Below are 27,190 nucleotides of genomic sequence, written 5' to 3' on the forward strand. Positions count from 1 at the left end.
CAAAATCTGGGACTGGTGGGTCATGTGTTTTAATGTAGCTGCATCAACAGCCTCAATAAGGAGGCAACTTAGAGAATCTCAGCTGGGTTGTCTCTGTATGGGAGCAGTATCTGGCCAGGGTCACCAGGGTGTAGCAAACTATGGCTGATGCTATATGCTCACACTGTCAGCATCCGTACTTGGACCTGGGGAGGCCTTGCCATCAGCATAAGTATGAGGCATTGGGGTTCTTGATATGGCCATGCTCCTGTTATGAATGCTCGCTCATACAGGGGCACACTTTTGGTCTTCACAGAAATGCTAATGCCATTTTGTAGTAATACTACTTCAATTGGAGCAGTCATTGAAGAAAGATTTGCAGTGGTTCTTCTCATAGAGAGTAATAGCCAAGTTATGCCAGTTTTTTATTACATTTTATTTGTATGTGTTTGTGCATGTGAGTCTCTGTGTGTGCACATATGCCATAGTATGTGCAGATCAGAGGATAGTTTTCTGAAGGAGTTCTCATTCTCTACGATGTGTGTTCCAGAGACTGAGCTTAGGTCACCAAGCTCTGTGGTAGCGCCTCTAACTGCTGTACCATCTGTCTGGACACTTAGGACAGTTTCTAAAAGAGAACTTTAACTCTTTTTTTTTTTTTTTATGAAAGAGAAGACACTCTGCTCCAAATTTCTAAGTTTAGAAAAATATGTATTCTGTGCGAGTGAAAATTAAATTGAAATTTCCCAGTACAAGTTAGATTGTTCATTGATGGACGAATGAGTAGCTTTGTTTTTTAGATAGAAATAGTTTCAGTTGATTTGCCAGAACCTGAGTTACTCAGATGTTGCCTATTGTATGTTTTGCATGTATGAACCTCTCACATGAGATAGTGCTAACCTGATTTTCTCAGTCTTGAAGCACATAAATACACCAAACTGCAATACTAAAATCCACTTCAAGAAACAGTGTCATGAAAGTGTCATTTGGTTGACTTTAGAAAAACTCCCAAATAGAATCCATTAATCATTAATATATTACTCACTTAATCTACCATCTAAGTCACAGTAAGAAGGTAAGAGTTTTAATATCAGATCATGACAGATAAACATAGAATTTAAAGCAGGTGTGAGAGGGGTACAAGTTACACACCTTCACTTTTTGCCTGAAATTGTCTGTCTCTGTACTTTATGAGTCTATTCTTTTCATGAGGGAAAACATGTAAAAGTCATAGGCTACTATAGGATGTTGAAGAAAAGAAGTCTTCTTTAATGTATGCCTAGTGAGATGATTGATTTTGCAGCACAATGAGGCTTCTAATGTGTCTCTCACATTGTACAGTGGCTGTTGAAACTCGACAGAGTGAAGAGGGTGATGATCTTTGCAGAACTCTGTGGGCAGGATGTTGGGCAAGTGGGTGTTAGCAAATCCTATTATAATTGTGATTCAATAAAATTTGCAGTCCATATAAAAGACCAGAGTTTTCATTAAAATATATAGCCAATCATATCAATAAAAAACTCAAAAGGATTCATTATCTTCTGAAATGGTACCTGCTTGACACTTTGGCAGTGGAGGCATAGGATCAGGCCTGTTCAGTTCAGATCTAGTGAAAAATCACACAAATGCCTCTCCCAAGGGCAATGCTAGCCCTTCCATTATTTTTTTTGTAGTTATGTAGTGGCTTAAGTTTGTTTTTAGTAGAATTGTGGACAACCTTAAAATGGTTTTAATTTTGCTTTTTATTATCCTCATGTAACTAACATTTACTGCTAATATTATATATGTCTATTGGCTTACATAGAGTAATTAATGGATGATACAGTCAGAACACCAAGACATGAAACTTTCCAAACACTGTCAACCTAAGCTTTAGTATAATACTGTTATTAAATTATTTTTATGGGTATATATTACTTTAAATTTTATATGTTATATTGGAATTGTCTCCTCTTACTAGACATTTATGTGGTTTCTAGCATCTTTATGAGGATCATCATTATGATATATATATGTGTATTTCTAAGTGTGTCAATATTCTACCCAACAAATAAAGTTGTCAAGACAAATTTAATATTATTAATGGACATTTATAAATAATGTCCATTAATATATCAATTTACATATCAGTATAATCTAAAAATTTATGCCTTTACTTAAACTTAATAGAATTTCTATTATTGTTGCAATTTAATGAGTATTAAGAGAGAATATCATTTTAAATACTGATCTGCAATTTCTTTTAATAAAGTTAAATGATATCATAAATTATAAATTTTATTATAAATTCTTTTCCCAGACAATAATTACAAGTTTCTAATGGAATAGTATTTTCCTCATTATCTATGAGACTACTCAAACACTGAATATACTACACTTTCTGAATTTTGTTATCTACCTTTATGGAGAATATTTGATTCGTCTTGAAATGTGGCTCAAAAGTATCTTTAGTCCTTAAACTAATTTCCCTTTTTAGGTTTTTACAAAATCTCTCTGTTTCAATTTTAGATAAAAATTCAACTAAATTTTCCTTTGGTTTAAATTTTCTACTTTAAATTCCTAGCCTTCTCAAGTTGTGACGTCAGTAGAAGTCATTTGGTATAAAAATTTATAAATAAAAACATCAAAACAGTAAAACAGTAGCACAACTCCAATCAGTCTATGTCTGAGAGTGATAAATCTATTTTATCATTTCTTCTATTCTCTTTTCTCATAAACCGTAGGATCACCATCTATTCTTTCAGAGATGGATTTGAAACATTTATCTACATCTCTAACCATTCGTCTAAGTGCTAGCTATGTTCCCTCTTGTCAGTTTCCCATTGAGATTTTCCCTTATATTTTATTTATAATCAGACATCAACAATTGAACTGTAGTCTTCTCCTGGCTGATTTTGTCTTCTGACTACCACTAGCTTAAACTTCTTTACTCACTGTCTGTGCAAAGCCTCTGGCCTATGCTTGCCGGACTAGATGTAGACATTTTGCCTGCCAAATGTAACCTGCTTTATTTTTCCCCGAAGCACACACTTTATGTCCCAGTTTATGTAACAACTCACAGTGTAGTGCTTTAACTATATTACACAGCATAGCATAGCAAGCATACAGCATGAAGTTTATATGTCTATGTCTTCTTGCATTTTCCATTTAAAGTAAGAAATATAACACAATGGCCTTTTCATAGTGTTTCTTGGTATACAGTTACCCTAAGAGCAAGGGCTATATTTATCTGACTTATCATTGGATACACAAAACGTCATCTTGAATCACAACTGCTGGATAGCCTCTGAGTGACTAAATAACCTGAAGACACTTTGTAGATAAATTTAGAAGTTGCTAAAAATTTCTTGAAAGTTTCCACCTCCTAATTCTAACAGTAATGGATTATGCCTGTTTTAAAGATGCAATAAACTCACCCTCCATCTACCTGGCAACAAGTACTGGGTGGAGCTGACTCAAAATTATTGATAGGTCACCCACATACATGCTCTTACCCTCCTGCTCATCAGTAAGCCCACAGAATACCCCACCCAGTAACTGGGTCAAGGGGATTCCAACCCAGAATTCAACCTGAAAATCTATCAAGCCCTCTACAACCTTCTGAAGATCAGCAGGGAGACTACTCTAAACCTAAAAATGGTTTACTTGGATGTTAAGAAGTTTTCCTTATCCCTACATGAGCTGAGACCACTTCTGACATCTCAGTCACACAACAACACAGTAGACCCAAGACTGAACGCCAAGCATTATTCTGCTGGACCACACCTGACAAATTGGAATCACAGCAATAAGAATCTAAGCAACCACTCAACAAAGGTGAGACTAGATATTCACACAAGGAATGCTACTAGAGACCTAAGTTCAGATGCCTATGTCCAAGCACAAAAACAACTTGAATAAAGAATATATCATGCTCCCTCCCTTATAAGGGTCCCTGAGGAAAACAGCTATGCTAGTACACTGAACAGGGACTTAGCAATATCAATTATGAATATATTCATGAAACTTGAAAAAGATATGAACAAATTTCTCAATAAGGACCACAGAAACACTGTTATTTAAATGAAATAATGAAAAATTCAGGATATGAAAATTAAATTTAATAAAAATGTAGAGTCTCTGAAGAAAATCTAAAGTAAAGTAAAAATCCAAATGAAAAGCTTAGAAGTCAAACAAAAAAGCTCGAGGAAAGTCTCACCAATATATTAGACCAAGTAGAATGGACAATACTAGATCTTAAGCACAAGAGAGAATAATGGATCACCCAGTCAAAACAAAGTTGAACACTGAATGAATAAAAAAACAGATCATGTAAGAAATCAGGGGCCACTATAAAAGACCAAACTTATGAATAATAGATGTAGAAGAAGAAGACACCAAACTCAAAGGCACAGAAAATATCATCAGAGAATCTTCCTCAAGTCTAAGAAAAAGATCCTCTTAAGTGTCAACGATGTCTAGAACACCAAAGGGACTGGTCCAGAAGAGAAAGGCCATCACATAATTAAAACATTAGGCACAATATTGAAAGCATCAAGAAAGATCAAGGCAATATATAGTCAGCCCCTTCAGAATACCTGACTTTTCTTTCTTAAAAATTTTTAGATTAATTTTTGTTTTATTGGTATGGGAGATTTGGCTCCATATATGCATATGCACAATGTTCATGCTTGGTGCTGATGATTTTCTGAAGATTTCCAATGACCTAGAACTGGGGCTACAGATGGTTGTGAACCACCATGTGGTGCTTCAATCTAAACTCAGGGCTTCAGCAAGAACAGCAAATTCTCCAAGAATTAAATCATCTCTCTAGAATGATATTCCACAAGGTTCAAAGTGGCACAGATGCCATGCCAGGCTACTATACCCATCAAAACCATAAGTAACTGTAAAAGTGTTTTTTATTTGCCAGATGCAATTGTCTTTGGGGCTTAGAGACTCCTTCTGCTAACCTAGACCTAGTCCTGGAAGTGTCTAGCCTCTGTAACATATAATCCAAGTTTACAATGTTTTCAGCTTCTGAGACTTACTGCTGAATAGCTCATTCTTTCTAGTTTTTTCTGAGCTCTGGTTTCTCAAAGCTTCTCCTGAATTGCTCTGTTTGTTGTCAACTAACTCTAGCAATCTGTTCTAATCTTCTGACTCATTCTTATCCTCTGGCTTGTTCTGTTTTCAGCTGTGTCCAACTTTCTCTCTCTCTCTCTCTCTCTCTCTCTCTCTCTCTCTCTCTCTCTCTCTCTGAAGCCTGTCCCTGTAAAACTGTCCCAGTAAAAACTGCCTCTGAACTCCACAAATTCCATCAATTGAAATTGCCACAAACTCAACTCTGCTGCGTTACTTCTCAACTGACTCCCCGCTCACTGACTGAATTGAATTCAACTTTCCTGTACTCTCTTCCCTACTGGATTAGTCTCTACTGTGCTCAATTCTACTATATTATCTTATCTAATCCTTCTCCAATGTACCCTACTCTATTATCTCTCCTCTGTCTCTCTGTCTCTCTGTGTCTATCTTTGTGTCTATCTATCTGTCTATCTGTCTGTGTCTGTCTCTGTCTCTCTGTCTCTCTCTCTCTTTCTCTCCCTCTCTCTCTCTCTCTGTGCTGCTCTTAAGTCACCCCTCTTTCTTGTCAAATATTTCTCTAATCTGTCACCTTGTCTGTCCCTCAATTAGACCTCACTTTCAAACATGAGTGCTTCCTTCTACAAGCTAACCTTACCTTCATCGTTAAGGATTAAAGGTGTGTGCTCAGGACATGCCTGCATTCCAGACAAATCACCCAGACCTAGAAGGTCTTTAAATGTGATCAAAACAGCCATGTTGCTGTTTAAACTATCTTTACAAGTCATAACTGAAAGAAAAATAAAAACTTAGCATGTAAAAACAAATTGAAGGAATTTATGTCTACAAAGACAAACTTACAGAGCCTAGTAGAAGGAATGTATTGGTTTAAAGAGATGATTATGTATACAAGGGTTTTAGGGTACATATCTCAGTTTAGCACAGGAATTGGACAACAAGCCCATAGCCAATTTCATGGTAAATGCAGAAAAGCTCAGTATTTCCAGTAAAATCTGGAACAAATTGAGGCCATCCATGACTCTCTTCTGGCAGATGAAGTACCGGAGATTGACCACAGATCAACAAACATCATGGGACTTTCTGCTACAGTTCCCTCACATTCACCTGAAGTTTTCAAGTTTCGTGAAGATTTTTCTTTCAACAACTGCCCTTTGTCATTTCAGGAATGCTGAACTTCTGTGCAAATATGACATGAAAGGCTACATGTTGAATACAGGGGCTAGCCACTGAAAGGAAACTATGTGGTAGTTACTATATTTTCCAACTTTTCAATTGGGTTATTTCTCTACCAAGTCTAAGTTGAAAATTCCAGGGAGTACTTGGCTTTATATAGTAGACTGGAAGTTCTTTGGCTTACAAACACACACACACACACACACACACACACACACACACACACACGTGATATTTATATGTAACAGGACTGATGGCTTTTTAGTATTACTCATAGATTCATTAGCTGGTTCATTTATAGATATTTTATCTCCACAAATTTCTTTGTAGATATTTAGCAAAGAGCAATTTGACAAGATGAAGTAAAGCGAGAGACTGGGGCTCAGTGTGATTTCCATTGCTGTGGCATGACCAGTTGCCTGAATAGTGGGAGATAAACAGGTTCTGAAGACAATTCATGATTTATAGCAGCATGAAAACATATATTATAACACTTTATACTTTCTACTGTTTTATAGCATATTAGACATTCTTGGAGGTGTATATGAGTATTTGCTTGAAATAAGAAACTTACCAGACTTCTACAGTATATGTTTATAAGTTTTTACCATCTCTATATTTGGTCAGAATTCACTTTAATCAACTTCAGGTATGGCATTTTAAATACATGTTGAAATAATGAAGCTGCAATATAACTGAAGCAGCACATGAAGAACAGGACCCTGATAGTAACTACATCTCTTAACTTTCGCTCACTGCTTAGGATAACATCATCCAAATGTGTTAGAAACCCAGACATGGTCTTAATGCATAGACAATGTATATTTCATTCAAACATGATGTCTAAGCACGGCAAGAAAACCTTAACATTTTGTTAGCTCTGGATTAATTATTATGTTTGTCATACCACATGCCTGCAATAGTCCTTGGAAATTTGAAAATAAGTGTACAGGATAAGAGTATGTGAATGTTTAGTTAATTAATGTTTCAAACAAAAATTAAAAGTGTGTTATATCAAAACTGCATACCAAAGGGCCCATAAAGATCCGTAGGGCCATCATTAACTATCTACCTCTCTATGTAATTATTTAAAGAAAAAAATGTACCACCATGTAGCAAATTTATTTCATATACATTGTAAATGAAATTTGATATCATCAAACTAAATCAAAGATTCCAATTTTTTTATATTTTAATTTAATGTAGGTGTTTGATTAATCATTATATGATATGTCATTGTGTATTAGCTCATTCATTCAAAACACACTAAATGTTTTGAGCGCATACTCACTATGTGCCAGAAAGTGTGCTAGATTCTGGAGAGAACATGATCTGCGTCTTCCTGGGAATAATGGATCTCATAAAGGACATAGTTCAACAAAGTATATTCATGCTTCACAAGGCCGATGACACATTCCGACAAATGTATCAGCTGGCAATTTCATAGTTGTATGAACACCACAGCTTGCACCTGTACAGTGATGTCAATCAGTAAACATGGCCTCAATACAACTGAGACACGTGATCAACATCAGATACATGAGTTTGCTGATGAGACATAGCACCCTATTTTACAGTAAACGTTAAGGACAAGTGGGGAGAGTGTGCACTCTAAAATAATTACAAAGTATGATACAGTAAATACATCCACAGCCAGGCCTTTTATTATCATTACTGAGTGTAGTGCAGTGCCTACCAGTGTATGTGTGATATGGTCATGCGAATGACAGCAAGTATGTTAGTTACGTCAGTACCAATACTGCAGGCTATGGAATAAAAGGTGACAAGAATTTTTTTTCTTAGCTAGTTAATATGTCATGACACTACTGTTGGGTTTCTAGCTGGTCATTGGCCAAAACATCATCACTGTACTGTGACTCAGTATACAAAGTTTACTACATGGGAAGAGAGAGGAGCTGAATGAAGATTCGGACCTCTGTTTCCTAGCTGTGAGAGACAAGGATGGCCTCGGGCATTTAACCAGCATGTGTGCCCGTTTTGACCAAATTACATGGTAACAGCTCATATGTGATAGGGGACACGTGTCCTCCTGGAAAACACCACCATGAGGTGGGCTTCTCCAAACTTTCCTTCCTCTGACAGATAGTTGGTAGGCAAGGGTCTGTTCATGCTGCCCCACTGGGCTGGCCTTAGAAAATGACAGGATGCTGAGCCATCCACACTGTTCATCTTGAGAACTTATGCTTTTTTGTTGCTTATCTTGTTTTGTATTTCTTAGCTGTTGTTTGCTTGTTTATTAATTGCATTTTTAAAAGGTCTCCCTATAAAGGTGACTTCAAAAAGCTTTTTGAATGCAGGTGTAGTTGAATACTAAAGTCCTTCAAATCACAGATTTCCAGCAACAAGCCAAATGGGCATTTTGGGTTTATGGAAGGTTTATGAGAGATAGATCATCTCTACTGCTGAGATTGTCAGTCTGTGGACAATCACATGGTTTTCGTGGCTACTATTTTGACTCATCTAAAGATACATTTGCAGAGTTCCAATCAAACTTCTTTTTGCGAGGACAGGCTGTATCAGTTCTGTTTTTAGTTCACCCAGGCCTCCCACACCGGCTTCCTTGCCAAAGGTCACTGGGCACTGTATGTGGTCTGCTAAATGGGACAGTGAAAAGAGCTAGAGTGAACTGTGCTTCCTAAGCACACTTGTCTTTCCACATGAGAAGGCCTTGGGTAGCCTATATGAATAATGAAAAGCCAGGAGAGAACTGCCTGTCATGAAAACTGTGAGTGCCCAGCTGATGCGGGTGGACTAGACATTTAGCTTCTGCACAGCTGACTCCGACTAGAAGCATTGTTGCTACCATCCAGAAGCTCTATATGAAGTGTGTGCTGGAATGAGCACATTCTGTGTGGTCGGTTACTAGCAGCATGCATTGGCACACCATCTTAGGCTTTTTAAATTTATTTCCCTTAGGTCAGTGGGTCATGATCCTGTTTTGTGCATGGGGGAGAGATTAAACAGTCCTTTTATAGGTATCACATATTAGATATCCTGCGTCAGATATTTACATTATGATTTATAATCACGTAGACAATCATAATTCAGGTAGCAAAACGACTGTTATAATATAGCCAGAAATAATTTTATGATTGAGGGGTCACACAACATAAGGAATTGTATTAAAGGGTTGCAGTGTTAGGAAGGTTGAGAACCATTACCTTATGCAATTAATTAAGCATGAAGCCTAACTTACAGTGTACCTAAAGGGTGCAAAAAGGAAAAATATCTGAATCTAGCATGAACATGACAATTATGTCTTTAACAGTTTAATCATAATAACAAGTTGCTCATAATGATAAGCGATGCATAAGTGCTCACACTTTGACAATTAAGAAGTGAAATAGTATTTGTACCACTAAATAGATGGTGCTACTAATTTCTAACTCAATTTGGATTTAAGAAACTGTCATAATAGTGACATTTTTTATGCAATTTAATTTTATATGTAATATAAAGCAAGTCAAATTTTATACATATGTTAGACTTGAACTAGAGTTAGTAATAATTAGCGTTTTACTATATATATGCAATGTGTGTACCTTGTCAAAATACGCATTTGCTGTTTAGGCTACTATCAGCCCAAGACCTGTTGCAATTTTAACTTTTGACGTAGTTATTTTGAACTTACAATTTTTAAAATTCATGAATCCCATTTTACATTAAAATGTGTACTTTTAAATTAAATATTAAGTTAATTATTCTTTGCACTGTAGTCTTACCTTTAACTCTTTCCTTACTATGTACATTTGTATATACATTGACACTTTGGCAAAGTAAGTAGAATAAGTAGACAGCCTATGTTATATGTACATAGCAATAAAGGCAACTTGCATCTCGAAAACACTGCCAGCTGTTTATAATCAAACTACATGTTCTCTTTCTTTATTCTTCTATTTCACATTTATTTTACAGGTTAAAAACAAGTACTCAAGGGAATAACTGATATTTCATTGCATAATAACTTAGCCAGAGTGGAGAGTGGGGTCTGACTTTCACACAAACTCTGGTGCCCCATATTTGACTACGTCCCCTGGATGGGGAGGCCTGGTGGCATTCAGAAGAAGGATAGCAGGCTACCAAGAAGAGACTTGATACCCTATGAGCATATACAGGGGGAGGAAGTCCCCCTCATTCACAGTCATAGGGGAGGAGAGTAAGGAGAAAATGGAAGGGAGAGAGGAATGGGACGATACAAGGGATGGGATAACAATTGAGACGTAATATGAATAAATTAATAAAATATATTTAAAAAAATAAAAAATAACTTAGCCAGAATTCTAGTTGTTCCCTTTTTCAAAATGTTTTATTTGAAAATTATAAATGTCTATTCAAGTTAACAAGATGAATACTGTTTTTCCCATCAAGGACAACTGCAGTCTTCCTGGTTAATTCATTTGGCATAATGTTCTGTTGTATTGAAATATACTAATACTGGAAAGATTCAATTGTTTGCAATGTTAAAAATTAATAATTATGTCCTACCCTCATTCTAAAAAGCTTAAAAAATCACTGTCCTGAAGATGAGGTTTTCTCATTGCAAAATTACTTTATCTTCAGATAAGTCAAATTTATATATTTTTCTCCAATAGAAAATATAGGTTTTGGTTCATAATCTTAAATAGTTTAAGAAGTACATGTCTCTAGTACATCTTTGTAATACATCAACTACATAAAGTTTCACTTCAAGAAAAAGTGCATTATAGAAAACGTACTAAGTATTTTGCTTTCATGCACACAGAATATTTTGTTGAAATGTACTATATAAAGCATCAACATACATTCATCTAAATCCTTGTATGTGGTTATCCAGTTTGACAACCAACACAACATTATTCCCTAAAAAGATGAAATGGTGAAGAAGAGAGCATAACAAAGTCATGCCATATTTTAAGTACATAAAGAAGAAATTAAAAGAAGTCTAAAAGCTAAAACATGCTGTAGTTATAGAAAAGGAACGATCAAAATGTAAGCTGAATTCTGTGAGACAAGTAATATAGCTTCAAGAACAGCTGCCCCACAGAGGGCCAGACATATGAACAATTAAAATTAAACATGTGGATTTTAATATGCCTTAGTAAGTCTGCTAGATCATACAGAGACTTTTGTTGACTGAACATCAAGAAACAATTTAGAATCCAGTTTAAAACAAAGTTTATAATCCTTGTTTAATGGATTTTGGTGCCTCAGGCAGAAGAAGGCTGTAAAAATGATTAAAATGCTCAGTATCTCTGTGTAATCAATAAGCCTTCTCTTTAAAATTAGTTAGGTTCCAAAGACTCCTCAGTAGGCTCGGCAGTGTTGCGCCTGTAGAATTCCAAATAAGCCATCTATCATCATTCTATGTACATGGTTCATTAGATTTCTCATTCTTTGTCTTATTAGCACCAAAGTCAGCTAAACAATCAAATCAAGAGGTCACCTTCAACAATGCCTAGTTAAACCCAAACATAAATCACAAAATTATTAATATAATACATCAAAATACAATGGTGGAGTATCTAGAAGGCCAAGGAAAGATTTTTAACTGGAGAGGGAGTGCACATTTGTAAACTGAGACAAGCAGCTCTCCTATGACATTGTGAAGACATATTTGTTCCATTATCAAATTAGCGGGAACATATTCATTCGTTATTGAAATTTTTATGTATTTAGAAGTTGAATTTCTAGATTTTATGAAAATTGGAACAAAATCAGTAATTTTTCACTATATTTCATGCATTCTAAGATCATGATTCACAAACTGAATTTACTTAGTTTCTTCAGGACACGTTTCTTTTTTTCCCACTGTAATTTATGATTGAGTGTGAACATTAATTTAAATCAATGGATGTTTTCAATGGAATGCATGATTTATATAGCCAAAGAAATTGTGTTTACCTCTCATAGACATTACATCTCTATCAACTTTGTGGTAAAGTTGCTGCCTTTCAGTAAAACACATACAAATGCAAATATGCTGTGGAAATGTGGTCAAGTTGTTGCTCCAAACAACATATGAGTAAAACAATATGCAAATTAATTTAATCTCCCTGTGTGGTGTGTTGCTCCACTGATTGCCAGGTCCTGCAGAGCAGATAAGGAGGTGCCTAGGGAGGAGTAAATCAGGCACGGGAGTTGGGGGAGTCCTGCATCCTGACTGACTTGGCAGTCAGAGTGCTTCTTTATTTATATAAAACTTACTAGGTGGAGATAGATGCATGTTGTTCCAAAGCATAGATTATGTCATGTATTTTTAACTTCCTCTTGGTCATAAATTTAGTCATCATTCTTAAACTGTGACAGAACAGAGCTATCTTTTACGGTCATTTCCTCTCATCAACCCAACAGCTCAACTTTTAAGAATCTTGAGACATATTTTGCCAAAGCATGACAGCCCATTCTCATGCCGGTAGCACTTGCAGTCTCAAGGGCACTGGGCAGAAAGAAAATCTCCAAGCCAGCCTGGGCAAATTGTCATGTCCCAAGCAGTGTATTATCAACTTTGGTCAGAGTGGCAATTGTCGTTAGGCCCAAGAAAAATCTTCTGATCATAATACGTGTTTATATTTTATATATCTGTAGAGTGAGTCTGTTCCTTGGTTATATGACAGCAAAGTGGCCCTGTACAAGCTAACTTTTCTAGGCTAGGAGGGGCCTCTTACCATTTATCCACACCATTTTTTGTCCATCAGTGGTAGGAAGAGGCTTCTAATATGATCTGCTGTCAACGTCTCAAGCCTACTGAATCTTGTTTACCTTTTAAAGTTTACTTTGTTCTGATTGTCTTGTTCCTAAGTAGGTGCAGAGACAGATGTGCCAAGAGCATCCTTGGAGTCAGAGACTCATAAGGAGACCTCTGGTGTTTTTATTTGAGTCACAACCTCCACAGCATAAGCAAGACATTCAAGTAGGCCAAATAAGGATATCTCTATAAATGCAGGAGGGGTAGTATGCTCAGGAATTTCCTGGGGAAACTTAGACATAGTACTCTTGGGAGAAAGCATAAATGATACATAAGATGTTTCCCACCAGTCCAATACCCCCAAGTTGTACAAATATTGAAAGCACCCAAGCATGCAACACATGGAGATCAAGAGCAAAGGTTGAAGACTGCATCACAGGGATCGCATCATTCAGCTCAGCTTTTCTGGATTCCGCTGTTCCCGTTACTTACCACTGTGTCATTTCTCTCTCTCTCTCTCTCTCTCTCTCTCTCTCTCTCTCTCTCTCTCTCAGTCAGTCTTTCTCTCTCCTCCCCCTCTACCCCCGTGTGTGTATGTGTGTCCACATATGCATTTGTATAGTCAGACTTGCTGAGCAGCTTCTAGGCCTTTGTAAGGGGTTTCTGCGTACTTGAACTCAGACTTTCATGCTTGTATGGAAAGCAGTATCTAGACTGAGTTAGGACCCTACTCGAGCCCATTAATCTATCATCTTTTTATAAATCCATTACTCACAGTTACTCAAAATTTCAAATAATATTAAACCTTTTAATTGTATAATTCAAAATTAACTTACTGATCAATAGAAGTCAATCTCTTCATTAACGATTTATGTGTGTGTATATGCCTTCCTAAACCTCATGCCATTTAATTCTTCAAGGGAGCATAAAAATTAAAGAAAATTTGAGGTTTATAAGAAAATGGTTTGACAATTATTGGAAAACTCTTTCTGGGGCATAAGCATTCTCTCTAGTTGGATACTTTTCTCTCTACGAGCATGAGATAACCGAGCAATTTTCCATTTTGGGGATCCATTATTTCAACAGTCTGATATATGGATAGACACAGGTATCTCTTTAGAAGTTATATGCAGATAATATGCAAACAAGTAAAGCATAAGACAGTGAAGACTTTGTTCTACAAGGTCTGACAGTAAGTAGAGAACATATATTTTGCACATATATTTGTAATGACCACCTTGTCCTTGGTGTTCTTTTTTTTCCTATTTTTCTTCTATTGAAAATAGATTTTGTATGTCATACAATTTATCCTGATTACAGTTTCTCCATCCTCCTCATCTTTCCTTCCACCTCGATTCATCCTTTCTTTCATTCATTATAAAACAGACATCACAAGGATAATAATAACATAAGATAAAATATAATGAGACACAAAGAAAACAAAAAACATTGGTAAAGGACAAAACAAACAGAGCCTAAGATAAGTCCTTGAGAACAGACAGATTCAGAGACCCACTTGTTTGCACACTCAGGAATCCTGTAAAAACCCAAAGTAGAAGGTGTAATAAATATGAAAAGGCCCTGGGGAGGAGGGGAGAAAGAGGGAAAAAACTAAAAACTAAAGAAGATTAAATGCAGAAAGAAAGAAAAAAAGAAAAAGGAGGAAAGGAAAGAAGAAAGAAAGAAAGAAAGAAAAGAGAAAGAAAGAAAGAAGAAGAAAGGAAAGAAAAGAAGGAAGGAAGGAAGAAAGAAAAGGAAAAGAAGGAAGGAGAAAGAAGAAAGAAAGAAAGAAGAAGAGAAAGAAAGAAAGAAAGAAGGAAAGAAAGCAGAAAGGAAGGAAAAGGGAACAACGACAACGACAACAACAAAAAACCTTGGCACGACATTGAGGCAAGGAACTTAGAAAGATGCTGTAGAGTTTGCTTTCTTTGTTATCTACTGCTAGGCATGTATCTTATCCTTAAGAGTATATTGCTTTCCTCGAGATGCTCTGTTGGAAAAAAGTGAAATTTTCATTTACAAGTGGTTATTAATTTGAAAGATTCTGGGTTAGGGATGATGGCTTGTGTCCATTTCTTTCAGTTCTGGGACCCCATTTAGTTTGTATCACTTTACAATCCCCAGTACATTGGCAGACTTTTGATGTGGTGAAAGGTGTTTTTTTTTCCTATAATTCTCCATTTTTTTCTAAAAGTTACTAAAGAGCACTTGGTCTTAGAAATTCGCACATAGAACACATTGTTAGATGCATTTACAGCTAAATACAACCCGTTTGCAAGTCAAAACAGTGAATCGTGTGAGAATCTGTTCACATAACCTGGCATTTGAAGCAGGGTGAAGCCATACAAATGAATGAATTCCAGGACTGATAGTTACAGCAGTGTAGAAGCACAGAGCATCACCTCAGCAGTAACAGACCTGGCGGCAAGCACTGCCAAATCCAGGGCAGAAGTAACATGAACCAATGCATAACATCTGAAGGTTCTAAATGCTAGGAACATACACATAGAGAGAATTTTGATAATTCCCAAACTTGAGAATTAGCCCTTAAACGTTGACAGGATCATCAAGAAATATTTTTTTTTAGATATTCTGCAAATGGCTTATATTATTATTGTACTTATTTTTTTGGTTCTTTTATTAATTTATTCTTGTTACATCTCAATGGTTATCCCACCCCTTGTATCCTCCCATTCTTCCCTCCCTCCCATTTTCCCCTTACTTCCCTCCCCTATCACTGTGCCTGAGGGGGATTTCCTCACCCTGTATATGCTCATAGGGTATTAAGTCTCTTCTTGGTAACCTTGCTGTCCTTCTCTGAGTGCCACCAGGTCTCCCCCTCCAGGGGGACATGGTCAAATGTGAGGCACCAGAGTACGTGGTGAACTCATACCTCACTCTCCACTCAACTGTGGAGACTGATTCATTCTTCCCCATGTTTCAAAATTATGTATCCTTGCACTTCACAAATTAGGAGTTTTTCTGCATTATGATTATGGATATACTGTTTATATTACTTTTTCTTTTTAAACATGCTTATAATATTAAGTAGCTTTGGATGCCAGACTTTGCAGCATCATTTCTCTAAGTGCCTAAAAGCTGTAATAGTTTTTATAGAAAAATTGAGCTGGTGTTAAACTTTTAAACCAATTTGGGATGCTGAATAAGAGTCTAAATTTGAGAACACTCTGATTGGATCTGTGAGTTACTCAGATTTCCCTCACCTGCTGACAATCCCGCCGGAGCCCAGTGCTTCTCTCAGTTAATATATTTGAAGAGGCTGATGGTAAAGGAATGAGTTAAGAAGCCTCAACTCATATTCTGAGCATTTTGAATCAATCTTGGTAAAGACTGAACTGAACAGACTCAGTGAACACATATTGAAGCACTGAAGAGAAGTTTTAGTAAACTGAACGCCAACATCGCATTCAGACACGTGTCTGCTGACTTTTCATACTATTCTCATCCAGATAAAACGGTTCCCACATAAGGCTTTCTCACACCTGATCCTTGTTATCCACACAACTAGAATGTGATACAACCTCATCTTGCAGATTTAAATTCAGTTTCTGCGTGATCCTTTTCAGATCCAAGCTCATGACTGCCACTTCAGTTCTTTTCTGGAAACGCTGTAAAATACACTCATCGATGGAAGTTAAGTTTAGATATAGAAGAAGACAATGAAAACTTTAAACTCAACTTGAGGAGAATTATACTTTTCTGCTTACTGCCTGTCTTATTTCACTCAGCTCGTATTTACTTTGAAAGAATGAAAGTATTATGCTTGTTCCAACAGAAATTAGAGAAGGCCTCACTGTCTCAGCTAAGTCATTCCTCCACATAAGTTAGGAGCGGTCACTTTGGTTATTATCCTGTATGGGTAAATGCTAAGCAACTGGAAGGCAAGCTTTTAATGTGGGGAACCGAATGTGAAGAGAACCAAGGTCACAGTGGACAATTCTTTTACTTTCCACTTTATAATGTTTACTGAAAATGCTTTAGAGTTTTCCTTTTCTGTACTTGTTTATTGTCTTTCCCTTTTTTGGGACCGTTGGCTCATGTATTTGGCATGAATATAAACAACATATGGATAACCGAAAAGAAATTAATCCATTAACAGTTCTAAATATACTTTGCCTATTTTTGTCCTGCACGCTTTTACCATCTGGGAAATTTTCCATTGCTAGCTAAAAATATGATGTTAACTTTCAAGTGTTTTTGTAGCTTGAAGACAGACCCAGTGAAATTTTACGCTTATATTGTGTGGCATTATTCATTATACTTTCATAACCTTCTTGTTGCAATAATGATTTATGCAAAGCATACTACACACAAAATGCACATATAAAACATGCTACATATGTATACTATCTATTGTTAATGATTAACATGTTTGAAGTAAAAATAATAATGATTCATGTGTAAATATCAATATACTGGTTTGATATTAATTTTAGGTGAATATATTTGCAAAATTAAGAACATTAATTCTTATTTATTGTGATAAAATTATAACTTCAAGTGCTTCTAATTAAGAATAACATCTGAAAACACTAGAGCGACCTGATGGTTAGGAAATGGCTGTAAGAGGATAAATGAAAGAAGTTCCCGGGAGAATCCGGTACTGATGGTGATGCAGAAGCCGGAGGCCTGGAGCCAGACCAGTGACTCATCGCAATGAACATCTGCAAGTAGAGATGGGTAAGCAAAAGGGTGTACTATGGGACATCCTAGGGCGTACTACGGGTTCCCCGACAAGATGTTTTCTATGCTTCATTTTGTTTCTCTGCGTTTTGCTATATTCTGAGGGGGAGGTTGCTAGAGCTGAAGGCAAGAACGAAAGGACGGGGAGATAAGTGAGATTGGGATGAATGATGTGAAATTCACAAAGAATCAATAAAAAGTTTCAGGCCTCGTGGCGCAACGGTACCGCGTCTGACTCCAGATCAGAAGGTTGCGTGTTCAAATCACATCGGGGTCACTCTTAATAATTGTTTTCCAATTATCCGCGCGATAGTGCCTCAAAAGGAAAAAAAAAAGTTTTAAAAAAGGTTATAAAAAATAATATAATAAATTTCAGTGATTTTAAATTCTGTTTTAAATAAATATATGGTGATGTTAACAGGTGATTTTAATATCATCTATGCTTTAATGAAAAAGAATATATGAATTTGTGACAGATGTATGTATAATTAACATATTTTGTGTATGATAATGAAAATGTAATTTTTTTCAAGTATTAACTTGGTATTTAATATGAGAACACAAAAGTTTAGATTTGCATAGAGTTCTTTTAAAACCACACTCCACAGTACTTGTCATTTTAAGTATCCCTTAAGTAATTAGTTGCTACACATTAAAAAGTAATGGTGTGAAACTGTGAGCACATTTGTAGTAGTGTAAACGATACATTTTGTATTAGCAAGCCAGAAAGTCCATGCGAGAATAGTTTGTTCTCTGCCTTCCTGTTCCTCTTAGTATATTTAAACATGTTTTCCTTTTTATGTCACTCATGTGCAGGAGTGTTGCTTCCTAATCTCACAGAGGCTGTTCCTTATAATTGTTATTACTGTTTCTATGAATTTTTATTTCCTTATCATATTGTTGTTTTGTATTTAAATTATAACAATTTGCTAGAAAATATTTATTAAACTTACATTATTCAAACTTTCAAGATATTGAAGGCTATTAAAATCATTATAAGTAAAGTAAAAATGTGATAAACTTTAATAACCAACAAAATATTAAGCTTATATTATTTTAAATCAAAATTTGATAAAAAACCATTGTAAATGAAAATCTACAAAATTATACATTGACTGTGTGACAAAAGAGCTCAGCTTTAGAGTTAAATTCATTCCAAAAATCAAGGGATTTTTTTTTCAAAATTCAAATTTTGTTGAATATACCCTCATATGCGCTGATAACAATGTAGATAAGCAAGTGGGTAATACACATATAGGAAAATATATACATATAGAAATAACTAAGCAGTTCAAAATTCAGTTCCCTTCACTAAGGTATGAAATAAGCTTAATTTTTAAAAACAACTTTAGGGATGGGAGAGGTGTCTCAGGGGTTAAGAACATATATTGCTTTTGCAGAGGACCTGAATTATTCTTAGCACTCACACTGGGAAACTCACAATCACCTGCACTCCAGCTCCCAGGGATCAGAGAACTTGACTTTGACCAGTATCTGTATTCATATGCACAGACCTCCCGGGGCACATGCACATATGTGTGTGGGCTTGTGTGTTTGCATGTGTGCCTATGCACATGAGATCAGATTCCTGCAGAGCCCAGAGGAGGGATCCAAGGAAGTCCCTTGGAGTTGAAGTTAATTGCAGTTTGTGACCTTCCCTGTGCTGGGGCTTGGAATAAAACTGGGGTCTCCTGCAAGACCCGAACCTTAACCACTTAGCTAACTCTCTGGGCCCAAGAGCAGCTTTGTGGGTGTACTGTTTTCATGAATATTTTATGTTTAGTATTTGATCATTATCAACAAATCCCTGAACTTTAGCATTTCCTTTAAAAAAACCCTGTAAGTTCATAAATTTTCACTAGTAGATATTATTATTATTATTATTATTATTGTTCTTTTATAGCAACATTCTACAAAGAGCAACAATTTTTTATGTAATTCTTTACAACATTTTAAAATGTTTGCTTCAGTAAAGCATATTAGGAATGAAATGCCTGAGGCAAAACATTTTTCTTTGCCTTCAGAAAATGAAAATCAAAGAAAGACATTATTTACATATTAAAACACGAAAATATTCATGACTAAAATATTTATGTGCTGAGACTAAATTAGAAAGTTTCAAAAGTAATTTTCTTAATCCACGATATAAAACCTACAGGTGTAAAATAGTTGAAAGTGGTCTTTATGTTTTAAAAAGATGAGGCTCCACCGTTATAGAGAGTGTTGGATGACTGATTGTTCAGGCAGTAAACTGTCTCAATCATTTTTCCATTTTGGAAGCAGCAAACCTGCACTTCTGGTTCACTCAGGTATTTAAGTGGTTTTTTTTTTTTTGTTTTAATTTTTTATTATTAATTTATTCTTGTTACATCTCAATGGTTATCCCATCCCTTGTGTCCTCCCATTCTTCCCTCCCTCCCCTTTTCCCCTTATTCCCCTCCCCTATGACTGTTCCTGAGGGGGATTACCTCCCCCTGTATATGCTCATAAGGTATCAAGTCTCTTCTTGGTAACCTGCTGTCCTTCCTCTGAGTGCCACCAGGTCTCCCCCTCCAGGGGACATGGTCAAATGTGAGGCACCAGAGTACGTGAGAAAGTCATATCCCACTCTCCACTCAAGTGTGGAGACTGTTCTGACCATTGGCTAGATCTGGGTAGGGGTTTAAAGTTTACCGCCTGTACAATACAGGAGGTATTTAAGTTTTATCCCTTCTCAAATCTCTGATGGGACTGAAGATAAATGTTTCAACTAAGCTTAGTAGGTTAGGAGTTAAGATGTTTTTTGATCAAGACAGATGTTTTAAGTTAATAGAGATGAGATATGGTAGATCTTGATCTTCATTCAGACATTTAGACCCAACAAGATAGGAAATATATTTACTTCAAGTTTGCCAAATAAAAATAGCCAAATCACTACGAATGTAGTTGTCTCGTGGTTCTTTCTGCTGTATGTAGTTTACTTTCTTCATGTGTAATAATATAAATATATACATTAAAAATAAACATTACAAAAAGAAAAATATTTAATTCAAATGGACTTTAGTTTTATTCAGGGTATAAATACGGATCTATTTGCATTTTTCTACATATAGACCTTCATTAGACCAGAAACATTTGTTAAAGATGCAATCTTCTTTCCATTGTATGGATTTGGCTTCTTTGTCAAAAATCAAGTGTATATAGGTGCATGGTTTTATTTCTTGGTCTTCAATCCTATTCCATTGATCAACCAACCTATTTCTATGCCAGTACCATGCCGTTTTTATTACTGTTGCTCTATAACACAGCTTGAGATCTGGGATGGATATTCCTCTGAAAGATCTTTTATTGTACAGGACTGTTTTAGCTATTCTGGGTTCTTGTTTTTTCCATATGAAGTTGAGAAGTGATCTTTTAAAGTCTATACAGAATTCTGTAGGGATTTTGATGGGAATTGCATTGAATCTGTAGATTCATTTTGGTAAGATGGCCACTTTTACTATGTTGATTCTCCTGATCCATGAGCATGGGATATCTTTCCATCTTCTGATATCTTCTTCAATTTCTTTTTTCAGAGACTTGAACTTTTTTTTTTTCATAGATGTATTTCACTTGCTTAGTTAGAGTTACACCAAGATGCATTTATATTATTTGTGGCTATTGTGAAGGGTGTAGCTTCCATAGTTTCTTTCTCAGCCTGTTTGTCATTTGTATACAAGAAGGCTACTACTTTTAATTGATTTTGAATCCAGCCACTTGGCTGGAAGTGTTTATCAGCTGTAGGAGTTCCTTGATATAATGTTTGGGATTACTTACGTATACTATCACATCATCCACAAATAGTGATAATTTGACTTCTTCCTTTCCGATTTGTATCCCCCTTGATCTCCTTTAGGACTCATGGTGCTTATTTGATAACTGGCAAAAAATAAATTTATGGATCTAGAACAATGTATAATCAAATGACTGAGGATTTGGTTAAATGTTAAAATTAGATGCATTAGTTGTTGTCTTTTTTAGAAGTGTAATTTTTTTTATGGAATATCCATCAAAGATGAGATGGAAACCACAGATAGCAAATTCTGAGCATTTTAGTAGACAAGAACAAATCACAAAGCTGAGGGACCACATCTCATTTCTTAATCATTTTAATTAAAAGATAAGTATTTTATCCTGCAGCTGTTATTAAGTCTATGAAAATCTGTAGTTCAGAGATAAAATAATGTTTTGAATTGTTTAAAAAATATATCAGTTTGAGGATATAATAATAATTAAAAAATAAACTTTTATTAGGATCGAGCAAGTTACCCATTATGAATCTCCTCTATTGACCTTGGGATGGGACACCACCAGACCACAGAAAGATTTTGATTCAAATCTATCTCGTTCTACCGTGATTACATATAGCGGCATCACTCCAGTTACACCATGGAAAAGTTGTCTCCCACAGTAAGCATCTCACTTCCCATGTTCTGTTCTTTACCTCTGAACCATTGACTATTAATAGAGTCTATGGATGGAAGAATCACTGGCTTTAGTTGCATGTCTATCTACGAGCCCACCAGGAGCTGGTGGATAGCTCCAAATCCATGAGCAGACATCACTGGTTAAAAGAGTGGGTCATAAAACTAAGTGAATAGACATGAACATGAAAACATGAAGTCATAGGAACAGTGAGATGCCTCAGCAGGCAGCCATGCTGATTGCAGTTACTGCATCACACAAGGTGGCAGGAAAGGATCATCTCCCACAAGTTGTCCTTTTAACTCCACATGCATACTATGACATTCATGTAATTACACACACACACACACACACACACACACACACACACACACACACACGAGAAATGCTGGGACTCGCCTTCTGGAAACTACCTATTCTATTAATTCTTACTGTTTCTAAGCATCTTTGATGGACAGAACTAATAAAGCTGATGTAAGTAAGGTATATGTTCAGACTGATACTGAGGATTTACATTAATTACTACAAAAATCTTAGTACTTTGATTATAATCATGTCTCCCATTGGAGTGACTAGTATTGGAAACATAATAATAGTGTACTTAAAATACCTTGCCTCCATATATATAACTACCACAGTCTATTTCTTTTTAAATTTTATTTTATTAATTTATTCAGATTTCATCTCAATTGTTATCCCATCACTTGTATCCTCCCATTCCTCCCTCCCTCCCTCCCTCCCTCCCTCCCTCCCTCCCTCCCACTTTCACTCTATTCCCCTCCCCAAGGTCTACGACCGAGGGGGACCTTCCTTTGGTCAAATATGGGGGACCAGAGTTCATGTCCGAGTCAGTCCCTGCTCTCCACATAACTGTGGAGAGTGTCCTGTCCTTTGGGTAGATCAGAGTAGGAGTTCGATGTTTACTGCTTGTATTGTCCTTAGTTAGTGCAGTGGTTTTCTTAAGCAGCTTCGCTTTCTTAGGTCATTTAGTACTGCTGTATGATATATATGCTGCCGCATCCTGAAACTTTGGGGAGAAATTAAAAAAATATATTAGCAGTAGAAAAATATTATTAGTAGACTATCAAAAATATAGATGTATTGGTACCAAACGGAAGCTCTTACCTCGGGGGAGATAAGAGGGTTCACCCTGTAGCAAATATTGTGGACCATGTCCTGTTAAGACAGATTTTAGTTTCCATAAATGCAATACTCTACCCTGGAAGTGGTTACATGAGATTTTTATTAGTCATAGAAAAATATCATGACAACATGTTTACCAAATACTTCTGTAGGGGTAAAAGGGAGGCAGGATACAGCAAGACAGGGAAAACTCTGCTCAGGGTTTCAGGTGTCCTACAATGACATACTTAGCTTTTGGGTTGGTAAAAGCTAGTGGTCTGCTAAGAATAAATTATAAGGCTTTGACAGTCACAAGGATGTTAGCTTAGGCATAGTGTGGACAATGGATAGCTTTCAATGGATAGCTTGGCTCAGGTCGAAACATTTAAACATGCCACAATCTTGAAGTTTAATCTTTTTTGTCAATAGAATCTTTGTTTGTTTTGTATTTGAGACAGGGTTTCTTTATGTAACAGCCCTGGCTGTCTTGGACTCACTTTGTAGACCAGGCTGGTCTTGAACTCACAGTGCCTCACCTGTGCCTGCCTCCCAAGTGCTGGCATTAAAGGTGTGCACCACCACTCCTGGCTGGCCTTTAGAATCTTTAAAAGAGTTGCCATTTTTCTTTTTGCTTGTATTTGCTTTCCCCTTCCACCATGTTGCCAGGGAGCCAAGATTCAAAGTGCAATCTTTATCATAGGATGAGGTCCTGTGAGTTCAGTACCTTAGTCACATGGCTATTCCACTTCCAGATTTCCAAATATATCAGCGAAGGATACCTTCCCCATGAGGTATTGGCCAAGGAGTCTTCAAGCTTCCCAAAAAATAGAGTTTTTTCATTGTTCTTGTTTGTTCCACCAGAAGCCTGTGCTAAAGACACCACCCATTTTAAATACAGGACACAGAGGAATGAATCTTTAACTGAGTGCAACCATCATCCAGGCTTCCAGATGGTTATGTGCAGCCTGCAGGGGAGAAAATTCATTGATGACTGGTATTACTCACTTTTCAAGTTGCTGTGATAAAAAAAATCACGGCCGAAGGCAACTTATAGACGAAGGGCTTTGGGAGCTTATAGTTCAAGAAGAACTTAAGCCATCATGGTGAGGAAGGCATAGCAGGCATGGCAGGAACCTGTATGGTCTTGTTTTCATCCACATACATGAATCAGAGAAAGAGGACAGAAAGTGCGGCCCCGCTATAGATCCCCAGAGCGCTCCCTCAGAGATGCACCTCCTTGCAGCTCTCTGCTTTCTCCTGCTCAGAGGCTGCTGACCTCCAACATTTGTATCTAACCACTCACTCACAAGTTTTGCAGGGTCCTCCATTGTTGTTTTGCATTTTACTACCCAGCTGTCCTTGCATTTATGAAAGCCAAACCCCTGCTTCCAAGGCTGCCTTCTCAGCATATCCTCCTTCAAGTTTTTTTCCTGATAGGATCATACCTTGGCTAAAGTATTGACTTCAGATAAGTTTTAGTGGATTAAGATTTCAATTCTAACATCTATTTTTGTGCAGTTTTAACTTAGTCACACCTTAAAGCTGTCAAAAATTACTTCTCTTAAAGGAGTGTTTAAAAGATTAAGTAATGTTATTTTTTACAACATTTGAGTTCTGCCGTATATTTACTAATATATTAAATTCTGTTGTTTTAATTCATATTTTATTATGAATTTTGAGGATTTATAATATTCTATTTTCATCATATTCTCTCCTCTGATCTAATATCAATACAACTTTGTTTCCTCATTTTTAAAAACAACTTATCAAGTCTAATCAGTATTAGCTTTATAATCTTGAATATGTGTCCATCCATTGTGGTGTGGTCAATCTACTAGGTGTGACTTTTGAACAAAAATAGCATCCTTTCTCTCTGCAGTTATTATTTACCATCAGCTTCTCAACTAGGGACCACGAGCCCAGGATGGCATCACCCACAACATGCTGGGCCCTCCCCCATCAATCAGGAATTTAAAAAATGCCTTTACAGGCAGATCATACAGAGGCATTTTCTAAACTGAGATTTCCTCCTCTCAGATAACTCTAGTTTGTGTGTAAGTTGACCTAAGACCAGTCAGAACAGTCCTCCAAATGCTCTGCTTGTAGTCACCCATCACCTTGGGCAAATCTTCAAGCTTGTTCTTCATGGTGATCCTGAGCCGTGGAAAGCATGGATGTAGATTGCCCATTTACGCCTGAGGCTCTACAGACTCTTATTCTCTGCACCTGACCCAGTTCTGGGTTCAAATGTACTTTTAATACACTTAATGGTCATTTAAAAATTCAATAAAATTACCATAAAACACAAAAATGCCACTTTACAAATTATATTCCAATTAAGTACACAGAGATGTTGTTAAGATATCTCCTGTGAGCTAACAGGCTTTGGAATGCATCTCTGTGCTCTACTGAGAAGGCTGAGGACCTAGCAAGAGATGCTGTGTCAGTTATTACAGCCTGAAAACAAAGCGGTGTCTCTTCGGACTTGAAAATTTTTTCATATGCAGCTTATTTTATTTTTGTTTAACCAAATAAACAGATGGTTTTCCTGTGGGGAAAAATATATATTTTCTTTTTAATTATATAGATGTGTGGTGGGGGCATGTGTGCATGTGAGTATAGTTATCTACAGAGGCTAGAGAAGAAGATGAAGGTTGGTGTGAGACACTCAGAGTTGGTGTCTGGAGCTGAACTCAGGTCCTAAGAAGGAACAGCAAGTGCCGTTAACTTCCTACTCACCTCTCTGGCCTCTGCAGTTGTTAAGCACAAGAGAGAACCAGTAAGTCATTAAGTGCTCAGGTAAATAAATGAAATTGCTAGTAATTAAAAAATAAGAGTTAGTATAATTTATTTAAAATAGCACACTTAACTCGCCAAAAATAAGTGATTACTGATACTTTAGAGTGTAATTTAATAATTGCTCATTGGAAAAAGCTATTTAGATACTGACTTAAAGACTACAACAATAAAGTTTCCAGTAATCTTCTTTTTTCATGATTAAAATATCATGTTATATGTAGATGACTCCCTAGAATTTTCATTCTTTTTATAAAAGTGGTACCATCTTTGTTTATTCTGTGGACATTATTATTATCATTGTGTGTGTGTGTGTGTGTGTGTGTGTATGTGCGCACGTGCATGTGTTTCTGTATGCCTTTAAGCCAGAGAAAAACCTTCAACAGTTGGTTTTCTTCTCCTACTACATGAACCCTGGGGATTGAAGTCAGGTCTACCGGCTTGGAGGCAAGTACTTCCACCTGAAGAGCCATCTTATCAGCTCCCAATTTTCACATATATTTTATATATGAACTATATATATATTTCAGTATTAAATGCCTAATATATATATATATATATATATATATATATATATATATATATATATATATATGAAAGTTTTCACAAAAATACAGTTTCTCATAGGGGATTGCTGACTGTACTAAATAAATTAAAGTTATTATAGCCTTTTAATTATTCCTTATATGTTTGTTAAATAAATTATAGTTTGATTTGCTATATCATGGTCATATCTGTATTCTTTGTGAATTTCATACATTTATACAATTTACTTCAGTCAGTGTCACTCCTTATTCCTGCCTCCAGCTCCTCAAATATTCATTCATTTTCATTCTTTTCTTGTGAAGAAAAGCGACTATCTCTTGCCCATTTCCAATGAACTGAAGAAAATGAATGCAATGGGGGCAATTTAGGTTTAATAAAACAATTTAATAATGTGAAAATTAAACAAAATAGTGAAATGACTCTCTTGGTTATGCTAGGACATGTCGGAAAAATCCTTCATACTGTCCGTAAGCTAAGAAAATAATAATGGTATTAGCAACATCAACAATAATATATTATTTGTCAGGGAAATAATGTTTATAATTATATACCAAAATAAAATCACTGGGAGGCACTAGAGCAAACCTAAGTGTAATAATAATTTCTCAGAATTGTGTGAATAAAGAAGGAGGTTGCTTCCGTAAGGACCATAATGCTTCA

The 27,190-nt window shown here is 36.2% G+C and overlaps 1 protein-coding gene and 1 non-coding gene across 2 annotated transcripts in view; one reads left to right on the forward strand and one right to left on the reverse strand.

Annotated features, from left to right (window-relative positions):
- The window catches only part of Myoz2 (myozenin 2), a 1,071,004-nt gene that overhangs the window by 881,060 nt on the left and 162,754 nt on the right, over nt 1-27,190 (reverse strand). The gene's annotated exons all lie outside the window — the stretch shown is intronic.
- Trnaw-cca (transfer RNA tryptophan (anticodon CCA)) lies at nt 17,829-17,900 on the forward strand. Its single transcript has one exon. It is a non-coding gene; the product is annotated as a tRNA-Trp (tRNA).

The sequence above is a fragment of the Acomys russatus genome, chromosome 23 (genome assembly GCF_903995435.1).
Source record: "Acomys russatus chromosome 23, mAcoRus1.1, whole genome shotgun sequence".
Taxonomy (NCBI): domain Eukaryota; kingdom Metazoa; phylum Chordata; class Mammalia; order Rodentia; family Muridae; genus Acomys; species Acomys russatus.